General features: G+C 35.0%; 1 long non-coding RNA gene across 2 annotated transcripts; it reads left to right on the plus strand.

Annotated features, from left to right (window-relative positions):
- Positions 1-1,424, plus strand: LOC148779194 (uncharacterized). 2 transcript variants are annotated; one of them, XR_016047248.1, is made up of 3 exons: positions 1-88; positions 929-1,057; positions 1,205-1,424. It is a non-coding gene; the product is annotated as an uncharacterized LOC148779194 (long non-coding RNA). The 2 variants fall into 2 exon arrangements; XR_016047247.1 differs by lacking the exon at positions 1-88 and adding an exon at positions 454-740 and having other exon boundaries at positions 932-1,057.
- The last annotated feature ends 4,679 nt before the right edge of the window (positions 1,425-6,103 follow it).

Here is a 6,103-nt window from a genome sequence, read left to right on the forward strand (position 1 = left end):
TGTGTTTGGATTGTGGATAAAGAAAGGTGGGTTTGTCCCTTCAATCACCACTCCAAGAGAGGTTTCGCGCCGGTGTCTCTGGTAAAAGGTGCCCTTTCTCTCTCTACGTACTTTGGAAACTTCTTTCTCTCTCTAAAAGAGAGACGCTGACATTCTGCGATTCTGTTCCCAAGATCGCCACTCCATTGAAATCAGGCGAAAAGGCGCGTTTTAGCAAGACTGAAAGGGGGGCCTTTTTTCTTACATTCTGTTCTTTTTTTAGGGTTCCCCTTGTTTAGTTAGAGAGGGGGAATATTGCAGGGCATGCGCAACAGTAGAGAGAGAAAGAGAGAGTGAGTGCAAAAAGTTGGCCCCTCCTCATCATTCCCCTCACCATCTCCTTTGCCCTTCTCTCTCAGGTGCCTCTTTATATAGGACACCTCCTCTATTTCTTACGAGATGAACCCAATTCTTAAATTCTTCTCCCTCTGCCTCCCCCACATCATCTGTCGTCACCTCTTTCTCACTCTAGAGGCATTTTGATTATTATTATTTTTTACCAGTGTTAGGAATGTGGTCTCGCGGACCTGGAGTTGAGCTTAACCCATTGTCCGGGGTATTGATTCTTCCGTCGTCGACTGAGAGATCCCTCTCTCTCCACAATCCACACTATGCCAATTCAGGGGAGAGATGTAGCGATGTTGGTGAGGTTCAATCCGAAGACGCTTTTACGTCGGAAAAATCCGTAGAAACGATCTCAGGTTGAGCCGCGCCAATATCACTTCTCCCTCTTATAACTTCTCTCTCTGGATTTATAAGTTTTTCTCTCTTCCCAGCAAGCCATTTAGATCGGATTTGCAGTACACTGCCATTTCTTCTATTCAATTTCCCCTTCACCTGTTTGTCTTTGACTCTCTCTTTCTACTTTCTCTCTCTACTTTGTATGCAGCAGCGGCGTTGGCATTTATTCAACTTGGTGGTATATCAAACTCTCCTACTACGAGGTACATTGCAGTTTTACGTGGACGTGCGAGTCTGCACACGACAGATGCGCGTGTGTCATGCATGCTCACAAAAAGTATTTTATACATTGCTCTTATTCTTATTATTTTGCGACTCCAATATTACTTTTTTTTTTTATTGTTATTATGTTAAATTAGCTTTATAGTAGAAGAAGCTTGTTTGATTGAATCTTCTTCAAACTTTTTGCTTCTCCTTTTTGCAGGTAATTGAATGACTGTGAGCGACTACATGTGTACTTTGTATGGGCATCGTGATTTGAATTAGACATCATTTCACTTCTTTCCAAGGTGAGAAGTCTGGTCATGAATAATAATGTCTTAGAGTTTCATAAAATGAAAATTGGGGAACAATGATGTTACTTTATTTGCAAAAAAGCTATAAATCTAAGTTGAAATATTACACAAGAGGAAGATTTCTCAATATTTGATCTATTTAGAATTATGACATAATTTCTTCTATGGATTGATTAGACATCTCATCAAGAAAAAAATGGATGCTACATTAGATTGGGTACAGTGATATCACAACCAATTATAAATATTTTCTATATATAACTTTTGGGGAAGCAATGTGACTATGTTTGAGTTTCCCACAGTTCCCTAGTATTCCCTCAACCTTTAAATCTCATGGTGTGGGGGTGTGAACCTCCATTCAAATTCCATAGAAGTTTTGGTCAACTACGAATTGAAAATAAAGCCTTCAGCCATCCATTTTGAAATCTTAGGATACAAGTAATGAATAAAAACTTTAGGAATCCCAAATTTTAGTATGGTATACAAACCCATAACTCTTTCATGTTAACAAAAATCTGTAACCAATGGTACAAAATGGAGTTTTATTCAAACTCCAAAGAAAGTGCATTCGGGCAAGCCATTGCATTCCTACATATGAAACACAATTCTTAGCATCACATTTTTTCTATAAGGTTTCAACCTTAAACAACCAACCAATTAAGGCACACCTCCAAATTTTATCATAACATATAAAATTTTCATGTCTAATTATAAAATTTATCTGAATATCTATTTTCATGTCTAATTATCTAAATATCTATTTTCATGTCTAATTATCTCAATATCTATTTTCATGTCTAATTATAAAATTTTAAACTCCAAAAATAGTTAAAATGAAGTAGATCTATAAATATATGAAAATCTTGAAAATGGATAATCTAGATAATATGTTGCAAGATAAACCAATTCTGGGACCCAAAATAAAATTTTTTTCCCTTATTTATATGTCTTGATGTTGAGATGATCAATTAGAGTGTTTTTAACATTAAAACAACCTTATCCGATGGATATTTGAGGTGCATATTTAATTCTACATTTTAAGGTTGCAACCTTAAAATAAACGTTTTCCCTTCTTTTAATATTTGACGTTTATCATGAAGTTTCATGATTTTGGAGTTTTAAAAAACAAATCATGCACCCATAGTACCACAAGCGTAAGAGATTCTATAGTATTCGAGTAACTACAATGGTTGTTGATGGGTATGACAAGAGAAAGAGATTCATATATTATTTGAGTTAAATTTGGGATGTATTGAATGATTGAACTAAATTTTTGTTCTACCTGATAAACGATATGCATCCAATGTATCTAATTAATCTCAAGGGGGTTAGATTTAGATGCCCTTATAAAACATTTGATAGGACTTGAGAAAGAGTATACCTTTGTAGCATCAAGCCATAACATAAAAGTAAAGGATAAACAACGTCCCAGTGCTTTAGAGGAAAAACCAGTTTCTCTTGCAAAACACTGATGCCGAATGAAATATATTCTTCTTATGCAATTCGGAGGATTTCTAAAAGACGATCTATGACTAGTCCAAGCCATGAAACTGATCATAAGTCAGTCTCTAAACATGAACCTGTAGCTTGAGCATGGTTTCAATCGATCTTTTAGTACATTAGAGTTCTGAACTGACAAAATTTGCTTCATGATATTTGGCTCTGCCCATTGCATGTCAGTGTTCAATCTTAGTTGAGGAAGTTGTATGATGCAATTCAAACAGCCAGACATCACAACCCAGTCAATCTGTGTATGACATATTCATAACTGTCAATATTTCTAACTTTAACTCATCCTCATTATCGACATCTTGGTTCTGTGACTAGGTCGAGTCCATTCAGACTCAGCCGAAGGGCGAGGCTGAGTAGCACCAAATTGTGTGTGCAACATGGGGTACATAAAACAAAAAAAGCAGTCAAAAATTGCAAAATATATATCAATGGTGTATAATTGTTTTTTATATAATTGGGATGTTTTTGGAAAAGGAAAAGTTTATATCGAGTCGAGGCTCTGAACAATCAAAATAGAGCCTACCTCAAAAATTTTACTAGAAGAGATTGTTTTGATGCTCAAATATCCTCAAATTGATCATCTCGACATCAAGATGCATGGACATGAGAAAAAAATGGATTTTAAGTTTTGGAAATAGTGTATTTTATAATGCATTTTTGGACCATTAATTTTAAGATTTCAAGTTTACATAGATCTGTCGATCTACATTATTTTTGAAGCTTTAAACTTTATAAATAAAGATGAAAATATATTTTAAGGCTATCACAAAGGTTTCCAGGGTTGAAACCACATTTCTCGATACTATTCAAAGGTAGGCTCTAATTTGATTGTTTTGAGCCTAGGCTCTATACAAACTGCACCCTTTTGGAAATGACTTGTAAGTGTTTTTTTGCCATAATATCTATTTTTGTATTTTCCTTTTTATTTGAATTTTTTTAAAATGTCCCCTTCTATAAATCAGCCATTTTTATTTTACTTTTACAACCTTCATTATTCTTTTTTCATATATTTTTTATTTTTCTAGGGCTTTTTTCGCCGGATCAGTGGACTCGGCCCTTGGCCTAGTCGAGTTTCCAAACACTGATCACAATCCAATATGATAATCATTTGGGCAAATCATATTCATCAAATTAAAATTCTCTCTCATGTGTAGTTATCTCAAATAACATTTCACAATCATACATTGATTCACATTACGAAACAATTGTATAGTCACGGACCTGCATTCAATAAAACAATGTCCGTTTTATCGAGCTGCAAATTTATGTGAACAGTGGTGTCATGCATACTTTGGCATATCAATTAGTTAATAGCAAATGTGCTTCTATTGCAGTTAATAACAAAACACCAAGTGTAGGGCATAGCTCATTTGTTTGAATGAAGTGGGAGGAAAGAGTTGATGTTATAGAGCCCTAGAAAAAGACTGATAAATTCGACATAGAGAGCACAAGGGAAAGAAAATCTCTCTTAACTTTTTTTTTTTTCTTTTCTTTTTTTTTTGGAAAAAGGTTGATGCAGTATTGATGGTATCATATACGGTACCATAGACACAAGATTACAAAATTTCAGTCGTCGCGGGCTATTATTGTCATCTATAAACCGCAATGTCATAAGCTGTCGCCCGTGACTCGTCCTCGGGCCAGTAACTTGCCCCTTAGTTTCCCTGAGTTGAGTGCACAACTTAAGGATATAAAAAAGTTTAAAAAGGAAAAATTAAAAATACTGGATTGTTTTATAATATTTTTTATATGATTTGGATGTATTTGACAAATATTTTTTTTTTTTTTTTTACTATAATCACTATTTTTATATTTTTTCTGTTTTTAAGATTATTTAAAATATCCCAAACTATAATTTTGTTTGTTTTAGATCTATTTTTCTCTACATTTTTAAGCTTGCTTTTAACTTTTTGAAGTTGTTTTAGGTTTCAATTTACTTGTACTACATTTTTTTTTTTTTTCGTTTTAATTTTTTAGGGCCAAAAAGCCTTCTTGCGCCAAGGGCTAAGTCCCTTGGCCTTGGCAAATCCCGACACACTGGTCATGAGAGAAAAAAAGAGAGGTTGGGTTAGGCCTGCAACTTGCTAATTACAAAAGCGTTGCTATAGTGTTAGTGTTGCCATTTACCTCTCCCTCATGTTGAGCTTGTACTGTAGCATTTGAGATCCGTTTATTCGACCTTTCTTATCCGTTTGTCGTGCCTCTATTGTTGTGCTTCAGCTGTATTATTGAGGGCATCGAAATCTAGGCACTTACGTACAAACTCCTAGGAGAGGACATCCTGAAGGACAAGGTTTTGAAGGAATTAGAGACATTATGGGGGAGAGTGATTTTAGGGAGTCGAGTTGGACCGAATTGGGTAGCTTTTGGGTCATCATCCGTATTGAACACAAGTAGGCTTTTAACGTCTTCACTATTAGCGGACTATGCAGGGAACCATTTAATGTCGTGGCCCTTATTAGAGGAGTCAATTAGTTTTTTATGTCATCCGTAGATTGGGACGAGTATGGTGTGCTTTTAAAATTGTCACCTATATTAGACATGAAGAGGCTTTTAATGTCTTCATTCTCAATGAACATAATGAGGGCCCGTTTACCTGTTGGAAATGTGGCCTATCAGGCTTTTTCTCTCGGAAATTCATTTTTTCACTAATGATACAAAAGTTATATTGAAGTATATGTGAAATCCCATGTGGTTAACATGAGACAATGCAATATATATGGATCCATTTTTTAGCTTTAATAGGATGTATCACTGAAGGGAAAAACACAGTATCACTGGAGGGAAAACTCAATGGTGTGTTTCGATTCCTTGTAAATTGTGGGAATGTTTGGATGATATCCTATTATATGAGTCATTAGTGGACTAATGACAGGTCTAGCTCATTACATACGATTAACAGTTTGGTGACAACTTGTTAATCTTAATTAACTGCACTTAAAAGAATTAAGGCAAGAGTTACACTTGGATCGCAACTCCTATAGACCATGAATGTGAGAGTTACTAAATATAGGTGTTCTCTATAAAAGGAGATTAACCCCTCTAGAAAAGAGAGAATGGTAAAAAAGAGGTGAATGAGATGCACCAAAGACGGCTCTCAAGATTGTTTATCACAGGATGACTTGATCTATAGGATTTGTTATGGAACTTTAGGTCTCTCGTGTGATTTAAGGACAAATACAAGTGAGTTATTTATCGATTTCAATTTTATTTATTTGTTATTAGTTTTATTGGGACTAACAATGATATCAGAACAAGGTTTTCTATCACGTGTTGACTTGAACAAAGGGTTATAA

This window comes from Amborella trichopoda, chromosome 13, assembly GCF_054954075.1.
Source record: "Amborella trichopoda isolate Santa Cruz 75 chromosome 13, AtrichopodaSantaCruz75HAP2 v2.0, whole genome shotgun sequence".
Taxonomy (NCBI): Eukaryota; Viridiplantae; Streptophyta; class Magnoliopsida; order Amborellales; family Amborellaceae; genus Amborella; species Amborella trichopoda.